This window comes from Salvelinus fontinalis, chromosome 12 (genome assembly GCF_029448725.1).
Source record: "Salvelinus fontinalis isolate EN_2023a chromosome 12, ASM2944872v1, whole genome shotgun sequence".
Taxonomy (NCBI): Eukaryota; Metazoa; Chordata; class Actinopteri; order Salmoniformes; family Salmonidae; genus Salvelinus; species Salvelinus fontinalis.
In genome coordinates, this window is record NC_074676.1 from 34,920,015 (window position 1) to 34,941,425 (window position 21,411).

Below are 21,411 nucleotides of genomic sequence, written 5' to 3' on the forward strand. Positions count from 1 at the left end.
GCATTGAAGGTCCCCAAGAACACAGTCCGCTTGGAGTTTGCCAAAAGGCACCTAAAGACTCTCAGACCATGAGAAACAAGATTCTCTGGTCTGATGAAAACAAGATTGAACTCTTTGGCCTGAATGCCAAGCGTCATGTCTGGCACCATCCCTACAGTGAGCATGGTGGGGGCAGTGTGAGCATGGTGGGGGCAGCACAATGCTGTGGGGATGTTTTTCAGCGGCAGGGACTGGGAGACTAGTCAGGATCGAGGCAAAGATGAACGGAGCAAAGTACAGAGAGATCCTTGATGAAAATCTGCTCCAGAGCGCTCCGGACCTCCGACTGGGGTGAAGGTTCACCTCAACTATATAAGTATTCAGACCATTTACTCAGTACTTTGTCGAAGCACCTTTGGCAGCAATTACAGCCTTGACTCTTCTTGGATATGATGGTACAAGCATAGCACACCTGTATTTTGGGAGTTTCTCCCATTCCTCTCTGCAGATCCTCTCAAGCTCTGTCAGGTTGGATGGGGACCGTTGCTGCACAGCTATTTCAGGTTTCACCAGAGATGTTTGATTGTGTTAAAATACGGGCTCTGGCTGGGCCACTCAGGGACATTCAGAGACTTGTCCTGAAGCCACTCCTGCATCATCTTGGGTGTGTGCTTAGGGTCGTTGTCCTGGGTCTGAATACTTTCCGAATGCACTGTATGGTCATTGATCAACTTCAATATTGTCCCTTGATACATTCAAATGTAAAGATAAAGTAAAATAGTTGAGGCAGCTTTTATTTTTGCAAATACGTTCACTTTATTTGTATTTTTTACCACAAAATAATGAAATATGAAGCATCCCTTAATTTTTACATAAAAAATTGTTATTACAATCAATGATATGAGCATTATATTGATACAAGTATGAAGCTGCAGTGCAAAGGCTTAAAAAATCTTGAGCAAATCAAATGTATTACTTTTAAATGCTTTACCCTAAATTACAGAGGTGCAAATGATCCCTTAGGGCCTCAACCAATATCCACATAAAATTGGTTAAAACATATTTCATTTAGATCTAATAAAATGATTTTTTTTTAAATATCCACCTTGTATAAACTCACCTTTCCATGTTAAGACTCCTCCTTACCTGTCCACTAATAAACACTAGGTGATCAGCTAAATCCTCCGGACTTTGATAATCCTTTTACTGACCCTTATTCCAATCACACTTCTCTGTGTCTTCTCTGTGTCTGGTCAGATCTGGTCAGGTCTGGTCAGGTCTGGTCAGGTCTGGACATTATGCTGGTCAGGTCTGGTCAGGTCTGGTCAGGTATGGTCAGGACATTATGCTGGTCTGGTCAGGTCTGGTCAGGACATTATGCTGGTCTGGTCAGGTCTGGTCAGGTCTGGTCAGGTCTGGTCAGGTCAGGTCTGGGCTGGTCAGGACATTATGCTGGTCAGGTCTGGTCAGGTCTTGTCAGGTCTGGTCAGTACATTATGCTGGTCTGGTCAGGACATTATGCTGGTCTGGTCTGGTCAGGTCTGGTCAGGTCTGGTCAGGTCTGGTCAGGTCAGGTCAGGACATTATGCTGGTCAGGTCTGGTCTGGTCAGGTCTGATCAGGTCAGGTCTTGTCTGGTCAGGACATTATGCTGGTCTGGTCAGGTCTGGTCAGGTCTGGTCAGGTCAGGACATTATGCTGGTCTGGTCAGGTCTGGTCAGGTCAGGACATTATGCTGGTCAGGTCTGGTCAGGTCAGGTCTGGTCTGGTCAGGACATTATGATGGTCAGGTCTGGTCAGGACATTATGCTGGTCAGTTCAGGTCAGGACGTTATGCTGGTCAGATCTGGTCAGGTCTGGTCAGGTCTGGTCAGGTCTGGTCAGGTCTGGTCTGGTCAGTTCAGGACATTATGCTGGTCAGGTCAGGTTTCCACTGGATGTCATAAGGTGAATGCACCAATTTGTAAGTCGCTCTGGATAAGAGCGTCTGCTAAATGACTTAAATGTAAATGTAAATGTTAGGACATTATGCTGGTCGGGTCTGGTTAGGTCTGGTCAGGTCTAGTCAAGTCTGGTCAGGTCAGGTCTGGTCTGCTCAGGCCAGGTCAGATCTGGTCAGGACATTATGCTGGTCTGGTCTGGTCAGGTCTGGTCTGGTCTGGTCTGGTCAGGTCTGGTCAGGTCTGGTCAGGACATTATGCTGGTCTGGTCAGGTCTGGTCAGGTCAGGTCTGGTCAGGTCTGGTCAGGTCTGGTCAGGTCAGGTCAGGTCAGGTCTGGTCTGCTCAGGCCAGGTCAGATCTGGTCAGGACATTATTCTGGTCAGGTCTGGTCAGGTCAGGTCTGGTCAGGTCAGGTCAGGTCAGATCTGGTCTGGTCTGGTCTGGTCAGGACATTGATGCTTGATCCTTTCACTGCATCGCCATTGTAGCCTCAGCATCTGAAAAACACAAGACAACAGAAGAATCTGATTAGGACAATGAACATTTCTACATGGACAGTACACCAGTTCAAATCCAAACATCTAAAACATCAGCATGCGTTGATTGACAGGTTAAAGGTGCCCTTAGATCATGTACACACGTGCAGTGTGACGTTGTGTGTGTGTGTCTACTCCCCTCCCCAGCAACGCTGTGCTGTTGTTGTTTACTACCGTGTGTGTGTGTGTGTGTGTGTGTCTACTCCCCTCCCCAGCAACGCTGTGCTGTTGTTGTTTACTACCGTGTGTGTGTGTCTACTCCCCTCCCCAGCAACGCTGTGCTGTTGTTGTTTACTACCGTGTGTGTGTGTCTACTCCCCTCCCCAGCAACGCTGTGCTGTTGTTGTTTACTACCGTGTGTGTGTGTGTGTGTGTGTGTGTGTGTGTATCAGTCGTCTGTATCAGTGTTTAGGGTGACCCCTGAGCTAGGGGTCAAGGGTCAGAGTAGGGACTGTCTGGGCACACCGGCTGACCCCCAGCATCTGCAGCCTATAGGAGAACCCTCATCACCCGGACCAGGCTGATAACACCTCTGGGATTAGGATCCAGACACAAACACACTGACCCCACTCCTTGCTCCCAAACACACATACACGTCATAGACATTGTGCCCTGCTTGGTCATAAACTGATGTCACGATCGCTTACGCTGCATAACGCAGAGGATGAAGGGAGGGAGGATGCAGAGTCTGGGACTGTCACCTAATTATCATTCTTCTCTGGGATGAGACTGCATGGGGGGATTCTGTAAGGGCTTTTAACCATTAGCAGACATGATCTGATGTAACACCATTGAAGAACTCTGTGACAGTTATGTGATTTCTTTGTGCAAATGTAGATGATATACATACGCCGTATCTGGTTAGATCTCTAACAACAAGAGAGCCGAGGACCAAACGATACAGTACATCATTATTACACAGACTCACCAGACACTGTGACCCTCTTATCATAACAACCAAGAGAAAGAAACTCCTCACCAGGAGGAAAAGGCACCACAACCCTAAACAGTCCTGTTGTGTTAATACCACACATCCTCCAGAACATCTGTGGGGGTCTGGAGAGGAGGTCCTACCAGGAGTTACTACCAGACAGACATCAACAATAACCTGTCTGCTCTGGCCTGGCCTGGTCTTGTCTGGCCTGGCCTGGTCTTGTCTGGCTTGACCTGGTCTTGTCTGGCTTTACCTGGTCTTGTCTGGCCTGGCCTGGTCTTGTCTGGCTTGACCTGGTCTTGTCTGGCTTAACCTGGTCTGGCCTGGTGGAGCAGGAGGCTTGGCTGATTTATCAGGGTATTATATTGGGGAGGCTATTGGGGGGCTGCGGAGACACTGGGGGTGGGGAGACATAGGGCAGGGGAGGGAGAGGGGAATGACAGGGGGCAAGGGAGGGAGAAGGGAATGACAGGGGGCAGGGGAGGGAGAAGGGAATGACAGGGGGCAGGGGAGGGAGAGGGGAATGACAGGGGGCAGGGGAGGGAGAAGGGAATGACGGGGGCAGAGGAGGGAGAAGGGAATGACAGGGGGCAGAGGAGGGAGAGGGGAATGACAGGGGGCAGAGGAGGGAGAGGGGAATGACGGGGGCAGAGGAGGGAGAGGGGAATGACAGGGGGCAAGGGAGGGAGAGGGGAATGACAGGGGGCAGGGGAGGGAGAGGGGAATGACAGGGGGCAAGGGAGGGAGAGGGGAATGACAGGGGGCAAGGGAGGGAGAGGGGAATGACAGGGGGCAGGGGAGGGAGAAGGGAATGACGGGGGCAAGGGAGGGAGAAGGGAATGACAGGGGGCAAGGGAGGGAGAGGGGAATGACAGGGGGCAGGGGAGGGAGAGGGGAATGACAGGGGGCAGGGGAGGGAGAAGGGAATGACGGGGGCAAGGGAGGGAGAGGGGAATGACAGGGGGCAGGGGAGGGAGAGGGAAATGACAGGGGGCAAGGGAGGGAGAGGGGAATGACAGGGGGCAAGGGAGGGAGAGGGGAATGACAGGGGGCAGGGGAGGGAGAAGGGAATGACAGGGGGCAGGGGAGGGAGAAGGGAATGACGGGGGCAGTGGAGGGAGAGGGGAATGACAGGGGGCAGGGGAGGGAGAAGGGAATGACAGGGGGCAGGGGAGGGAGAAGGGAATGACAGGGGGCAGGGGAGGGAGAAGGGAATGACAGGGGGCAGGGGAGGGAGAGGGGAATGACGGGGACAGAGGAGGGAGAGGGGAATGACAGGGGGCAGGGGAGGGAGAGGGGAATGACAGGGGGCAGAGGAGGGAGAGGGAAATGACAGGGGGCAGAGGAGGGAGAGGGGAATGACAGGGGGCAGGGGAAGGAGAGGGGAATGACAGGGGGCAGGGGAGGGAGAAGTGAATGACAGGGGGCAGGGGAGGGAGAGGGGAATGACAGGGGGCAAGGGAGGGAGAAGGGAATGACGGGGGGCAGGGGAGGGAGAGGGGAATGACGGGGGGCAGGGGAGGGAGAAGGGAATGACGGGGGCAGAGGAGGGAGAAGGGAATGACAGGGGGCAGAGGAGGGAGAGGGGAATGACAGGGGGCAGAGGAGGGAGAGGGGAATGACAGGGGGCAGGGGAGGGAGAGGGGAATGACAGGGGGCAGGGGAGGGAGAGGGGAATGACAAGGGGCAAGGGAGGGAGAGGGGAATGACAGGGGGCAGGGGAGGGAGAGGGGAATGACAGGGGGCAAGGGAGGGAGAGGGGAATGACAGGGGGCAGGGGAGGGAGAGGGGAATGACAGGGGGCAGGGGAGGGAGAGGGGAATGACAGGGGGCAGGGGAGGGAGAGGGGAATGACAGGGGGCAGGGGAGGGAGAGGGGAATGACAGGGGGCAGGGGAGGGAGAAGGGAATGACAGGGGGCAGGGGAGGATGGGAAACAGCGTGGGGGTGCTGAAAGGACTGCACAGAGGCATCAGCATCATTTATGCAGAGTTTGGCTGAGGAGTGGAGGGTGTCTAGGACCCCCTCAATAGCACTGGAGGGTGGCTGAGACTGAGGGGGTATCCATGGTGCGAAAGAGGGTGTATTTTTGGAGGGGAGGGGAGGGTAGGAGGAGGATGGAGAAGGAGGAGGGGAGGGGAGGGAGGATGAGGGGGTGGGGTGGCTGGGCTCTGTGCTCAATGACGCCTGTCTGCCTGTCTGTCTGTCTGCCTGTCTGTCTGTCTGTCTGTCTGTCTGTCTGTCTGTCTGATGTCCCATTAAGGTTTGGGACAGGCCGGGGCTGAGAGGGGATGAGAGGAGGGAAGGTGCTGTTCAATCCCCCGGTAGAATGCTGCTCCGTCTGCTATGCTCTGCTCTGTTCTATTCTACTCCGCTCTACTCTGCTCTGCTCTGTTCTATTCTACTCCGCTCTACTCTGCTCTGCTCTGTTCTATTCTACTCCGCTCTGTTCTATTCTACTCCGCTCTACTCTGCTCTGCTCTGCTCTGTTCTATTCTACTCCGCTCTACTCTGCTCTGCTCTGGGCTCCCCATTAGAACAGGAGGCCTGTCTGCTCTGCTGCATACTAATTCTGCATCCCCACCACAGCCACCAATGTCAGCTAGTAGTGAGGCTCATGAGAAGCAGGCTGCATCGAGAGAAAGACAGGCAGCTCAGTGGGGAGGCTCTGCAGAGGGAGATTGGCGTATGCTGGATGTTTGTGTGTGCTGCTGTGCTGTTGGCCCAGGGCCTGTGGTATGAGCCTGGTGGTTGCAGTGTGTGGACGGCCAGATGATGGTTGAGTGTGGTGATGTGGTCAGACAGTTTAATGACACTTCTTAACCATGCACACACCACACAGACAACACTGACATATTGTACACACACCATAGGACACATGAGTGTGATACATGGTGTGATGTGATGCCTCAGAAAGAGATTGTTCTGTCATAATGAAAAATGAGACTGGAAAATAATCACAGATACTATATAAGTTGTCTCCTTTCAAAATGTTGATCAGTAAATGTACTGAATCCCACAAGTATCAACATTCACTTTAGATCAACCGTTACATCATTTTTTATGCATATAAAAATGTTCATTGTAAACAAGCTCACAAAGAAAAACTATATTGTGGCAGCAGAAAGGGTGGTTCTCTGATGACATCGTCATGGTAACTACTAGCAGGAGCAACATAAAGACTGCTACTGGCCTGTGGGAGCTTTGTCTCTGGTCCTTGTGGGCCAAAAGGCCTGAGAGGAGTGGAGAGGGAGAGAGGAAAGAGAGGGATAGAGACAGAGAGAGAGAGATAAAGTTTGGTTTGACCTGACTGACAGAAACTTGGGGAAACCGGAAGTTGTGTCCATCCAGTCCGTCCAGTCTGGCCCAACAAAAAAGTAGGGGCTCATTAAAATGTCATTGGATCACGCGTCGCATGAATCGTGTGATTTTCCCTCCACCATAAGTGACCATGACTGAGTGGTGAATGGGGGACCGGGGAGAGCTGGACCAATAGAGTGCCATGCTGAGTCCCCATGGGTACCAGCCCCTCACCGAGGGGGGCTCATTTAACCATTGTTCGTCTGTTAACACAGGTTTTTAAAACGCCTCTTTATGGACTCAGCAAAGCACACTCCATTCCACGTCTCCACAGGCACAAGGAGAAGAAAAAAGACTAAAAAGAAAAGAAAAAAGTGAAGTCGCAAGAAAAACAGCTTGAAAGCAAGAAAGATAGAAAGTATAAGATGTATAACTGAGATTGTTCTCCTAACCACGATCCAAAAATAACGACTCAGTGGGCTGCCTCATAGTTCAACTTAAAATGATTTACATTTCTCTCACAACTAGTATTATCTATGAAACATGTAATACATTCAATATTATGTCCAAAAAATTCTAATCCCCCTGCAATATCTTATATTACAGTTTTTTAGATCACAATGATCATATTTGATGACCATGGATAGATCCTACATTAGACTAACTAGATTATTAAAAGCAGGTCAATGACAAGCTCCATCCTCTCTGGTCCTCTGTGATACAGTCAGTACTGACTCATGTCCTCCCAGGACTGTGGAGTTCCTACAGCAGAAACAATAAGAACATCAGCATCAACCTGCAGTATGTTCATCCTCCAATGGAAACAACAGGCCTGTCTCATGTACGGAGTCTTCCACAGTCTCACACAACAGCCAGGATGACAGTAAAATAAATAGCAATGAAGTAAAGTTCACAACAATAGAGATACTGGGGGGGGGTGTGTGTGTGTGTGTGTGGGTGTGTGTGTGTGGGTGTGTGTGGGTGTGTGTGGGTGTGTGTGTGTGTGTGTGTGTGTGTGCGCGTGTGCGTGAGAGAGCGAGAGATTGTGTCGATGCACTCAGGAATATCTCAAAATGAACACCAAACTGCGTTGTAGAGAGGAGTCCCCCCAAAGCTGGAAACACTCACACCTTCCTCCATCCCTCCCCTTTCCCGTCACCCTACGCTTGCTGAGTGAGGACCCCCCCACCCCCCATTCTATTCTTTAGCTGTCTGCTGCGTGCCTGATGGAAAAGCAGAGTGACACAGGGGTGCTACACCAAAGGCAAAAGCCCATTTGTAAATCACAACCCAACATAAACTGTGTTTAATAGGGTTTTTTGGATGTTTTTGGCAGGGGTACACCTCCTAGCCGCTAGCATTAACAGCAATCTAACACAAGCCCAGACAGCTATAGCCCAGTGTGGAAACACCTTCCTCCCCGCCTCAGCCCTCTTCCTCCAGCCACCCGAGCTGATGGTCTTTGATGGCAGCAAATGAATCAGAATACATTTACATAGAGATTGTGCTACGCTGGCAGAGGCTGGCCACCGCTGAGAATGTATCAAAAAAGTATGCGGTGAGGATGCAGGTTTTATGTTGCGGTGAGGAGGAGGAGGCAGTGGCAGAGGATTGTCATATAAGCTGGGCTCCCAATGTGCCAATGTTCTCTCTTCGCTAATGACATCAGTGGTAGATAGGGGTGATAGAGACACCACAGCACAGAGACACCACAGCACAGAGACACCACAGCACAGAGACACCACAGCACGGAGACACCACAGCACGGAGACACCACAGCACGGAGACACCACAGCACGGAGACACCACAGCACGGAGACACCACAGCACGGAGACACCACAGCACGGAGACACCACAGCACGGAGACACCACAGCACGGAGACACCACAGCACAGAGACACCACAGCACAGAGACACCACAGCACAGAGACACCACAGCACGGAGACACCACAGCACGGAGACACCACAGCACAGAGAAACCACAGCACAGAGAAACCACAGCACAGAGACACCACAGCACAGAGACACCACAGCACAGAGACACCACAGCACGGAGACACCACAGCACGGAGACACCACAGCACAGAGACACCACAGCACAGAGACACCACAGCACAGAGACACCACAGCACAGAGACACCACAGTACAGAGACACCACAGCACAGAGACTGACTGAACAAATACACTTTTACTGCCTACGAGGCTGACACCAGCTAGGCACTCTGCAGCAAGATATACTTGGGTACAACATATGACAAAGAACACGGATCTATATGGACACACACCAACATGTACCCACTGACAAAATCAGACCTTCGTACACTTACAGCATAAGCCCTGAAGTACTCACACACACTATCCCTCACACAAATGTTATTTGCACATACACACATCTAACGAGACACCACTAGCACCGTGCTGCTGTATCTCTAGCATCGTAGATAGGCAGCTATCTGTCTAATCCCAAAATGGCTGCTACCTCAGTGAATAATAAGAATAACAATTAGAAGCAGCAGCAGCAACTTCATGTTAGCTGATATGATGGATGCCAATACAAGAGGGGCCTTTTGAAGTAAACGGTAGACTTCATGTTAGCTGATATGATGGATGCCAATACAAGAGGGGCGTTTTGAAGTAAACGGTAGACTTCATGTTAGCTGATATGATGGATGCCAATACAAGAGGGGCCTTTTGAAGTAAACGGTAGCATATTGACAACGTAGCATTACTTCAAACCAAAATGTATTGCTGTGTAATAAATCATTATTGGCCATTATGGAAGTTCATGTCAAACATTTTCATGTTCAAATCTACTTCATCCCATGTACAATTTATACTAATGTATCTAGGCAATTAAAAGGTTAAGCATGTTTGTAGAATGGATAAAATACACTTGGAAAGGAAAATGTTTATGTTTATATTATAATGAAATATCAGCAAATTTGACACTATTTTACACAACTCATCTCAGAACATACATTTTAAGCAATATTATTATGCGCAGGCAAAAACACAGACAACAACTAGACTACATCTTCTGTTTTAAGATACATCACAACTAGAGAGAGAGTGAGAGAAAGAGGGGGGGAGAGGGGAGAGAGAGAGGAGAGGGGGGACAGAGAGAGAGAAGAGAGGGGGAAAGAAAGAGAGAGACAGAGAGAGAGAGAGCGAAAGAGAGCGAGGGGAGGGGGGGGGCAGAGAGAGAGAAGAGAGGGGGAAAGAAAGAGAGAGAGAGAGAGAGAGAGAGAGGGGACAGAGAGAGGGGACAGAGAGAGGGGACAGAGAGAGGGGACAGAGAGAGGGGGGGTGAGAGAGAGTGTGGAGAGAAAGGGGTCAGCAGGGACAAAGCTAAATGTGTACCCGTGTGTGTGTCAACCCCAGCTGAGCAGACATTTTGTTGACATGCTGATAGGGATTTAAGCAGTGGGTGGGTGGCGGACCAAGGTGAGAGAATGACGGGAGAAGGAGAGTTTGCGGTGGTGGGGGGGACGAGAGAGAGGGGCTCACAAACATGCTGTTACTAAGCTATATTTCAGCATGAGTTGAGACGATTAGGTTCGGGAGAGGAGGAGAGGATAGGGGAGGAGAGGAGGGGGTACGGTTCCTCCAGAGGAGAGGACAGGGGGATAGGTCTATTGAGGTAGTGATGGGGAGAAGGGCTCTCTTTCAGCCGGGCTAATGAAGCAGAAGCCATTGTGAATAATGGAATCTACCACCTACTTTCTCTGCCAAACAGAGAAAGTAAAGTCCCTCCTCTTAAAGGGATATCATTGTTTACACTGCTGAAGGGTAGTGGTACTGTACTGTGTGTATACATGGTTCAGCACACCGAATGCCGTAATATGGCAATGATAAGGTATCTGAATATTTATGATAAGCAATGATAAGGCTATTTATGTAAACCATTTATTAGTGACTTAGTGCTATAAAAAATGTAATATGTCTCAAATTCCAAAGTGATATTCTTTGCAGATTGTCTTACCAACATGCCATAATACATTATTATTTTTAAGTAAATATAAAAAAGAAATAGGTTCCCAAAATAATTAGTAAAAGATAGGTCCATACAACAGAATAAAAATTACTTTCACAATACCACCTACTTTAAAATCGAATTGTTTCTATGTACATTTCATTAAAGCATACATCCATGTGTATGTTTGCTTACTGTATGCAAAAGCATCTATGACAACAAGTCTGAGACACATCCTAATGTGCAGTCAGCATCATGACTAACCTCAGTAGGGACCAGCCACATAGACCGAGACGGCGAGCCCAAGGGAACATAGTCTGTCTCTTTCTCTACCAGACTGGGGGAGGTGGAGGTCTGGAGGAGGGGGTCTCCGGGAGGCAATAAGTAGCAGCTTATAAAATAAGCAAACACATTTGAGGCAGCACCCAGACAGGCCAGGCTGCACAGCAGACGACATCCCCCCTCTGACCTTGACCCTTAGGGTCCTTCTTCACCTGCTCCTGAATGGAAGTCAGTGCAGCTGGGCCGTCTAGCCATTTGCCTGACTGGATCCCCCCATAATTTCCCCCCCGTTCCCACGCTTGGTTATCATCCCCCTCTTTTGGGGTTGCTCTGAGACAATGGTGAAATATAATTTTTATGTGGTGAATTGTGATGGGCTGCTTCTGTCTGATGATACAGCTCAGTCATCAAACATGTACTTTTTATTTGCCTTCTATTTCAGCCGGTTTCTTCTTTCCTTTCTTTCACACTATTCTCCCCTTTGGTTTTAAATTTCCCCCTTTAATCACCCCACAATTATTACCCTTTCAGATGTAGCAGTTATTTCAGCTGTTGGTTGATTTTTCACTCCAACTTGTGGAAAAAAGCATAGACAGGGGAGTTGGTGTATAGTGTGTGTTGAGTGGAGCTTTGTGCTGACGCTGGGGATAATGTTACGAGTTAAGCAACATGCTGGGCTGTAAGGTGTGTGTCCGGTCCTGATCAGTGTTTGTATGTGTGTGTGTGTGTGTGTGTGTGTGTGTGTGTGTGTGTGTGTGTGTGTGTGTGTGTGTGTGTGTGTGTGTGTGTGTGTTTGGTGCTGATCAGTGTGTGATGTGTTGCAGGTTTCAGACCGCCCCCTCAGCCCCTCATATTTTCATTATGGTCCAGATCTCAGGCCTGTACTTGAGCTTGTCCTCTGCCAGCCAAGCGGAGCTTTTATCACACATACAGCACTCCATTTCCCTTTCATTTTCCAGCCATTCCACTCCCTACTCCCGCTTCATAATTCAGCTCTCAGAGCTGTCTGTGTAGCTGAGTGTTTGGGCTCTTTGAAATGACATAATCAGTGACTTGGATAAATGCCTGACTGTTTTCCCTCTGCTGTCTGTAATCAGCAGCCAACCAGCTCTCTGTATTTGAGCGTTACTAAAGAAACTCTTCTTTAGTAAGTTGTTCACTAGTTTCTCCGATGGCTGAGGAGTTATGTCTACAATGATCATTTGTATGATTTTACATTTTAAAGCAGCAGTGCTGTTTAAGAGTCAGTTCTTACAGAGGCTGTCCGTCCGTCACTAAGGGCTGAGGACTCCACAATTACAAATGCAGGCCATTTTGTTTTGAGTTAATAAATGTGCCAATAATTGGCAATGATACAATAGCTCCCTCAAGTACATGATTACAAAAACACTACAAAATATCAGATCATTATCATGAGGCTATATGCTTAGAATAAACATTCAGATAACTAGAATAGAAATGAAGAAACTCAGTATGTCTCAAAAGGAAGAAAATAACTAATAAATCACATGTAAACACTACCTTGCAGAGCAGCTGTAACGGTCCTGACCTGTTTTATGTTGTTTTTGTATGTGTTTAGGTCAGGGCATGTGTTTTGGGTGGGCAGTCTATGTTATCTGTTTCTATGTTGGTTTTGGTTGCCTGGTATGGCTCTTAATTAGAGGCAGGTGTTTTGCGTTCTCCTCTAATTAAGAGTCATATTTAGGTAGGGTGTTCTCACTGTTTGTTTGTGGGTGATTGTCTCCTGTTTCTGTGTCAATGTTACACCATACGGGATTGTTTCGGTTTGTTCGTGCGTTCTTTGTAGTAAGTACTTGTTCGTTCGTTCTGCGTGTGTTATGTCAGTTCGTCGTATTAAGTCTGTCTACTTTCGTTTTGTTATTTTGTTAGTTTATTTCAAGTATAGTTTGTTTCGTTTCGTCTTATAAATAAAACTCATCATGTTTTCACAACCCGCTGCGCCTTGGCTCGATCACTACACCACCTCTTCTTATGAAGAGAGAGAGGAACGCCGTTACAGAATCACCCACCATTCCAGAGCCAAGCAGCGGAGTAATTGGAGTAAGGGACAGGAAAAGAAGGAGCAATGGACATGGGACGATATATTGGACGGAAAGGGTTGCTACACATGGGAGGAGATCCTGGCTGGTAGGGATCGCCTCCCATGGGAACAGCTGGAGGCACTGAGGAGAGAGAGTGCGTGGAGGAGGAACTGGGCTCAGGAGACGCACTGATAGCCTAGTGCGTAGTGTAGGCACTGTAGGTACTAGGCTGGGGCGGGGAGGTGGCGCCGGAAATACCGGACCGTGGAGGCGTACTGGCACTCTTGAGCATTGAGCCTGCCCAACCTTACCTGGTTGAATGCTCCCGGTCGCCCGACCAGTGCGGGGAGGTGGAATAACCCGCACCGGCCTATGTAGGCGAACCGGGGAAACCATGCGTAAGGCCGGTGCCATGTATGCCGGCCCGAGGAGACGCACTGGAGACCAGACGCGTTGAGCCGGCCTCATGACACCTGGCTCAATACCCAATCTAGCCCTACCAATGCGGGGAGGTGGAATAACCCGCACTGGGCTATGCACTCTTACAGGAGACACCGTGCGCTCTACTGCGTAACACGGCGCCTGCCCGTACTCCCGCTCTCCACGGTAAGCCTGGGAAGTAAGCGCAGGTCTCCTACCTGCCCTTGGCCCACTACCTCCTAGCCCCCCCCCCAAGAAATTTTTGGGAATTACTTACGGGCTTTTTGGGCTTCCGTGCCAGACGCGTTCCCTCATAGCTCCGGTTCCTCTCTCCGGTAGCCTCTGCTCTCCTCAGTACCTCCAGCTGTTCCCATGGGAGGCGATCCCTACCAGCCAGGATCTGCCAGAGTATATCAGCAGGGACCTGCCCCTTGTCCCGGTGTTGCCCCTTGTCCCGGTGCTGCCCCTTGTCCCGGTGCTGCCCCTTGTCCCGGTGCTGCCCCTTGTCCCGGTGCTGCCCCTTGTCCCGGTGCTGCCCCTTGTCCCGGTGATGGTCTTTATCCTGGTGCTGCCCCTTGTCCCGGTGCTGCCCCTTGTCCCGGTGCTGCCCCTTGTCCCGGTGCTGCCCCTTGTCCCGGTGCTGCCCCTTGTCCCGGTGCTGGCCGTTTATTTAGGGGATGTGAGTTTTAGGGTGGTCATTGCGAGGGGTAGACAGAAGCGTTGGGTGACTATGGTGGTGTGGGGACAGCGTCCAGAGCCGGAGCCACCACCGTGGTCAACTGCCCACCCAGACCCTCCCCTGGACTTTGTGCTGGTGCGCCCGGCGTTCGCACCTTGAGGGGGGGGTTCTGTAACGGTCCTGACCTGTTTTATGTTGTTTTTGTATGTGTTTAGGTCAGGGCATGTGTCTTGGGTGGGCAGTCTATGTTATCTGTTTCTATGTTGGTTTTGGTTGCCTGGTATGGCTCTTAATTAGAGGCAGGTGTTTTGCGTTCTCCTCTAATTAAGAGTCATATTTAGGTAGGGTGTTCTCACTGTTTGTTTGTGGGTGATTGTCTCCTGTTTCTGTGTCAATGTTACACCATACGGGATTGTTTCGGTTTGTTCGTGCGTTCTTTGTAGTAAGTACTTGTTCGTTCGTTCTGCGTGTGTTATGTCAGTTCGTCGTATTAAGTCTGTCTACTTTCGTTTTGTTATTTTGTTAGTTTATTTCAAGTATAGTTTGTTTCGTTTCGTCTTATAAATAAAACTCATCATGTTTTCACAACCCGCTGCGCCTTGGCTCGATCACTACACCTCCTCTTCTTATGAAGAGAGAGAGGAACGCCGTTACAGCAGCTTCTTATTCACATAATAATAATAACATGAAACTATGCTAGTTAACTTACAAATGACAACCTATTGACAACCTACCTATGTATGCTTTTATTTCTGCTTTTATAAAATATACCATTACCTATCGCAATTCAGCACAGATGTGTCTTTCCAAATGTTTGGGATGAAAGCATGAAAAAAAAAACATATTTATCCCATTTCCACATTGATGTTTTTAAAAACTAAACACAGAATGTACGCATATGAATGATCTTTGATTATAATTAGAAAGTAGGGCAATGTAAAAGCATGCACCAGTTATTTGTTGGAACACAAAACCAAGGAAATGCTAAGCAGGTCTGGGAGGTTGGGGCTCTGGCTGTAAATGCTTTCAGCAACTATTCCTTCTGTGGGTGGACCACATTCAATCAATATCTAAGCAAATAAAAGCTGTGGGCACACAGTGAGGGAAGCTTCATGAGACGAGGCTGCAGTCACACACTAACGAACAATGTGCCCCCTAACACCAGCACCACTAACACTTTGAAGTGGTCCACAGGAAATATCCTACATAAGCTAGTCATCTGTCAACACCATGAACACTAGAAATAGAAGGATTCTTTTTCTGTGGCAGAAGTGGTTTGTCCTATAGATATTGTATATATTTAGTTTTTGAGGTGACAGTATGCTTTGACAACAAAATATCTTCATACTTCTTCTGCCGGTTATGACGATGGAATTAATTAATCCAATCCAATTCCCATCTACTAAAACATACATTTTTCTAAAATGTATGGGGAGACAATTTTGTATTTACTGTAATGTGTACTTATTCTGGGGAATTAGCAACACTAAGATACAAAGCTAGCATTAAACCACCTCACTCAATCCATAACTTGATTAAATACAAAACATAACTAAAACTGGTGCTGCCAAACTATATTTTAGGTTCTGAATTGCCACATCTTGGCGACAAAGCCAAATAAGAAGTGAATGGTAGTGTGTGTGTGTGTGTGTGTGTGTGTGTGTGTGTCTTCGTCCTATCTGTACGGACAGTGAGTAATGGAAGGTGGGGGGACTATATGGCTGTATGTTTGCTGATAGAGGTGTGTGCTCCTTCAACTCTGGCACCTCACAGTCCACACACACACACACTGCATTCCTGTTCTGCCTGCCCCAGCTCCAGCTCTAGCAGGATGTGCTGCACCCAGCCTCCCTCCCTCCTCTCTTTCTGTTGAATTATGCGTAATTGGAGTGGCGTACTTACACACATCTTAAAGAACAAAAGCCCTTCCTGTTTTAGGGGATAGAGGTAGAGGGTGCATAGCTATGAGGTACGGGTGTTTTTGTGTTTTCAAGTAAGAGCCTGAATGTCCAGATTCGAGCCCAAATGGCAGTGGATCTGGAGTGGTGTGTGTGTGTGTGTGTGTGTGTGTGTGTGTGTGTGTGTGTGTGTGTGTGTGTGTTGAGGGAGGGGGAGTCCATGGGGGGGGGGGGGGGCTTGTGTGTATGTCTGTATGCCATTTTAGTCTGGCGCTGCTGAAAACATATAGGCTACCCAGCTGTTCTGAATATGCAAATGAGGCACCAGCACACACACCCACTGACCTAGACACACTATTCTCTCCCTCTTCCTGTCCCTATCCCCCCCACCCCCAACATGGTACCCCCCCAAGAACCTCCTTAGACCCACCCCCTCCCGTCAGACCCCACCCCCCATAGCCAGCCAACTCTCAGCTACACAGGACAACGCCATAGGCCTGGCTGCCATTTTATCCACAAAGGAGACAGGATACAGTAGCCTAGCATTTTAGCGTGCTAACAGGGTAGCGTGGGCAAAGCTAACCGCTAAGCGCTCTCCTCCACAACGTCCCCCTCCTCACAGAGTCTGGGCTGATTAGAAAGGCAGCTTGATTAAACTGACCTGATAGAGAGGGAGATAGGGGAATGAGACACCCTGCATTGAATAAGTAAACGCGCATGTAGCCTAGCGAGGCGAGGCTAGCTCAAGTCACTCTCCCTCGATGGGTATTATGTCGCTCACTAACTGTAATATGACAACCACCAAAACACCTCTGAGTAAAAGAACTTAATACATTTTCAAGGTGCTACCACAATGACATGGCAATATTAATAAACATGAATTTACAGGGATTTCACTAAATGTATTGTATCCTCCATCTTGCTTGCCTTAGTTATAGTATAGTACTGTACAGTATCTAGTGTTATTCTATAGGATCAACAATGGATGCTCTCTGCTCTCACTCTGGATTATCAAAAATATTTCACACACACACACACTGTCACACTCACACACACACACACACACACACTCACACACACACACACACACACACACACACACACACACACACACACACACACACACACACACACACACACACACACACACACACACACACACACACACACACACACACACACACACACACACACACACTGCATTGTGGTCGTGATTACCCGAATGCTAATCAGGGTTTTCCAGAGTGATTAAATTGCTGCGAGTTATGGGAGTGAGAGTAAAAATGATTTGATTAGATGGGCTTCTGTTCCTTGTCATGGTTCCCCAATGGAGACGAGTCCGTATGTGGAAGGTGTGTATGTGTGTGTGTGTACTATGTTCCCCCCTCTGCTCAGCTGTGGGGTTCAGGGCTTTCACTTCCCCACACATAGACAGACAGACAGACAGACAGACAGACAGACAGACAGACAGACAGACAGACAGACAGACAGACAGACAGACAGACAGAAACACATCAAAGGGCTTTAGAGCGGATGATATCCTATTTCCGGGACACAGATCATTCAGAGGGCTCAGTGCAGTAATTACCATTGACAGGTGAAAATGTCTGTGAAAACGCTAAGATTGCAAAAGTGTAACTGTCCAGTATAAAAACCAGGATGACAGTACATCCATCCCCACTAACACCACTTTAAGACCAGAAAGCACAAATATATTGCCTAATCCACGTTTAGCGCGCCGCCCGGTGTTTCCCTCCTGATACCCCTGATACCAGGTGCTTTGACAAGGCGTAATAAAATGAGTTTGAAGCAGCGGCATTGTGTGGGGGAATTGAGCACTGTGTGAAGGATGTACACTGTTGGGTCCCACGACGCAGCAGCGCACCAGGCCCTATAGCGGGGAGTGCTGTGCATGCTAATGAGGTCATTATTTGGTGGTTGTCTGGAGTTGGACCGGCCAGGCAGGGGTGGGCTGGGCCTCCCCTCTATTGAACTTTACAGTGTGAGGATTTAACAGTGTGTTAGGAGGCTACCTAACAGATGTCACATATGGCCCAATGAGACAGGCAGACAGACAGAGAGGCAGACAGACAGAGAGGCAGACAGGCAGACAGACAAGCAGACAGACAGACAGACAGAGAGGCAGACAGACATGCAGACAGACAGACAGGCAGACAGACAGAGCAGACAGACAGAGCAGCCGCCCCATATTTCACTCATATCAAAAGAGGCAACAGTAATGCTATCAACGGCTCACATAAAAACACGATGGGAGGAAATGAAAGAGAAAGAAAGAGAGGAGGCACAACAATGAGAAACATTAGTTCTGTAATTCTCCTGAGTGCTTTCATTCCCTCTGCAACATGCATCGTTTCTGCTAACACCCTCAGTGTTAGCCTGGTTATTTAGGAGAACAAGTCAGGGGGGGTTAAGAATCAAGCATATATGCAAATGCAATTAGGGGATATTTTTCATACCCCCTTCGTGATTAAGCAGATGGTGGCCGTTAAAAGTTGTCCGCAGTCGCCATCTTGGCAGAGCAAACAGCTGGCAGCCGGGGCAGCCATTTTGTAGGCAGGAAACAAGGCATTGCCGGGCTGACAGTGTGGCGCCTGTCTCTCTGTGCCAGCAGATTGGCGCGGGAATCTTGAAAATACTTGACTGTGAGCAACGCAACTACTGCACCATTCAATGACATCATTCTGGGCATTATGTTTGATGAAGGCAAACAGCAAAAACGTAGGAGAATAGTCTGTGTTGCGTTGTACTGTATACTGTATATTAGTCAGTAGGGACTGTAGTCTGTCTTTGTCTAAGAAGATGAATATTCCTAACACATTTCACATAGCATTTTAATGTATACCCAGCTATTGTCACATTACATGTCACATCTGTGTAAAAGGCTCCAACAATAGAACAGTATAGCTGGAGGCCTACTTACCAAGTGAAGTCTGCCTCATTGTGTTGTTTGTAGATCTCTCTCTGTGCAGCTGTTCCTGTTTCAGGCCCAAACTAGCTCTGACCCTTTTGTCCTCTCCAGCCCAGCAGATATGGACAATCCTTTTCTTCCCCAATGAAAAACTAAAATTCTGCATTTTGCATCTCACCCTTTCCATTCAGCAATGATTGAGTCATTTTCATTCCATTGGAATGTTTGGTTGTTTTTTGAGTATCTAAAGATAGGGCTTCTTCTTGTGTGGATTCTTCAACTATGAAGGAAAAATAGAACTGGTGGAGAAGGCCACTGTTCAGGCATTATGAAACATGTCCACAGTCCTTTTCATCTTTCACTCAATTACGACTCCTTCACTCCTGAATACAGTTCAGTTGTATAGTGAAGTCAGTTACTACTACAGCACGTAACCACCACATACAGTGAAAGGTACCGTACTAAAACCAGCTCCATTTAGATCAATAACCTTTGCCATATCCTCTGATAGTAACCTGAGTCATGAGGAAGAAAATGGGAGGCAAAAAATGCAAGATTTAATCTGAATCTGTAGTTCAAATTGGCCTTTTATCCTGGTTCATCAGACGTGGAGAGCATGGTGGCTGTACAGTACATGACTGGAGGGGGACTGACGAGAGACGCCTGTTCAATTCAATTCAATGGAAGAGGCCTTTTCACTGAACTCTCATTCAAACAGTCAGGTGAAACGAGTAATCAGAGGGAAAAATAGGAGGAAAAGACCTTTGACGTCCATGTTTTATTCTCTCTCTCCTTCGCTCTCTCGCTCACAGGCAAAGTTATATCAAGTGGTCTTGAGCCAGGAAAGCCCCTCCGGCAGAACCACACACACAGACGTGCTCAAACACACACACACACACACACACACACACACACACACACACACACACACACACACACACACACACACACACACACACACACACACACACACACACAGTGCGGGTTGGCTGGTTCTGGGACTGGGAGAGGAAAGAGAGGGCTGGCAGCGCTGGGTCCCTGGGCTCTAGGGCCAGGGGCAGTGCTGGGCGACCCCTGCTAGCCTCTCTCCTCCATATTGATTTGCTACTCCGTGCTGCCGAGGAGCAACTTGCCAGCAGGGATGAGAGCCTGCTTTGCCTCGCCTCGACTCGCCTGCCCACTCCGCCGTTGCCTGGCTGGCCCCAGCCAGCTCCCTGAGACCCCTGCACAGAGCAGAGAAGAGCCAGAGAGCCTATGGCCATCCACTACTGGGTTCACCTGCTCCCTGGTTCACCACTCACTGCTCCATTCTTTTCCTCTCCTTCCACCCACTCCCACTCTCCTTCTCTTCCGACTGTTCTTTCTCTCTGTTTCTCCTCCTCCTGCACACAAACAACAAGAGACAAGGAGAAAAACAACAAGTTGAGTTTAAGTTGCCCACTCCAGATGTCAATCCTGTGCTTTGATCAGGGAGATGTGGGGGGTGAATATTTTGGCATCATCTCAATTTGTGAGATGAACTTCAAACCCCCCCCCCCTCCGTGAGGAAAAGCTGAAATGGGAGAATGTTGAGTGTCAGGCAGGAAAAAAACTGGCAACTGTAATCTGAGCTATTAGTCTGATGCTTTCCCTACAGCCAGTGACAGCATCTGGTCCTATTATAAAAATCAGCATAGCGCTGGTGGAATTCATAAACATAATCCTGTTTACCAATAACCTCCAATATCCCCAACCCCAAAGGTCCACCAAGTTTGGGGTATTTTGCAATTACCAGTATATAGGTAACACCCCCTAAAATAACAAAAACTGTGCAATAGAGACAGTCAAACTCTGCTTCACTGCCTTAGCTGTGCTGGCGCCGACAGAGATGGTCGCTTCGAGTTCTTATGAAACTGTGCAGTATTTTGTTTTTTTATGTATTATTTCTTACATTGTTACCCCAGGAATTCTTATGTCTTATTACATACAGCTGGGAAGAACTATTGGATATAAGAGCAACATCAACGTACCAACATTACGACCAGGAATACGACTTTCCCGAAGCGGATCCTCTGTTCGGACCACCACCCAGGACAATGGATCGGATCCCAGCCGGCGACCCAAAACAACGGCGCCGCAGGAGTGGCAGAAGAAGCAGTCTTCTGGTCAGACTCCATAGACGGGCACATCGCACACCGCTCCCGAGTATACTACTCGCCAATGTCCAGTCTCTTGACAACAAGGTTAGACGAAATCCGAGCAAGGTTGCCTTCCAGAGAGACATCAGAGATTGTAACGTTCTTTGTTTCACGGAAACATGGCTCACTGGGAATATGTTATCGGAGTCGGTACAGCCACCCAGTTTCTTCACGCATCGCGCCGACACAAACAAACGTCTCTCTGGTAAGAAGAAGGGCAGGGATGTATGCCTTATGATTAACGAGTCGTGGTGTGATCATAACAACATACAGGAACTCAAATCCTTTTGTTCACCTGACCTAGAATTCCTTACAATCA

At 48.6% G+C, this 21,411-nt stretch overlaps 1 long non-coding RNA gene across 1 annotated transcript; it reads right to left on the minus strand.

Moving 5' to 3' along the window:
- Window positions 1-770: 770 nt before the first annotated feature.
- Window positions 771-21,118, minus strand: LOC129867239 (uncharacterized). The gene is made up of 3 exons (XR_008761593.1): window positions 20,925-21,118; window positions 18,928-20,297; window positions 771-2,417 (listed from the first exon to the last, which is right to left on the minus strand). It is a non-coding gene; the product is annotated as an uncharacterized LOC129867239 (long non-coding RNA).
- Window positions 21,119-21,411: the final 293 nt, after the last annotated feature.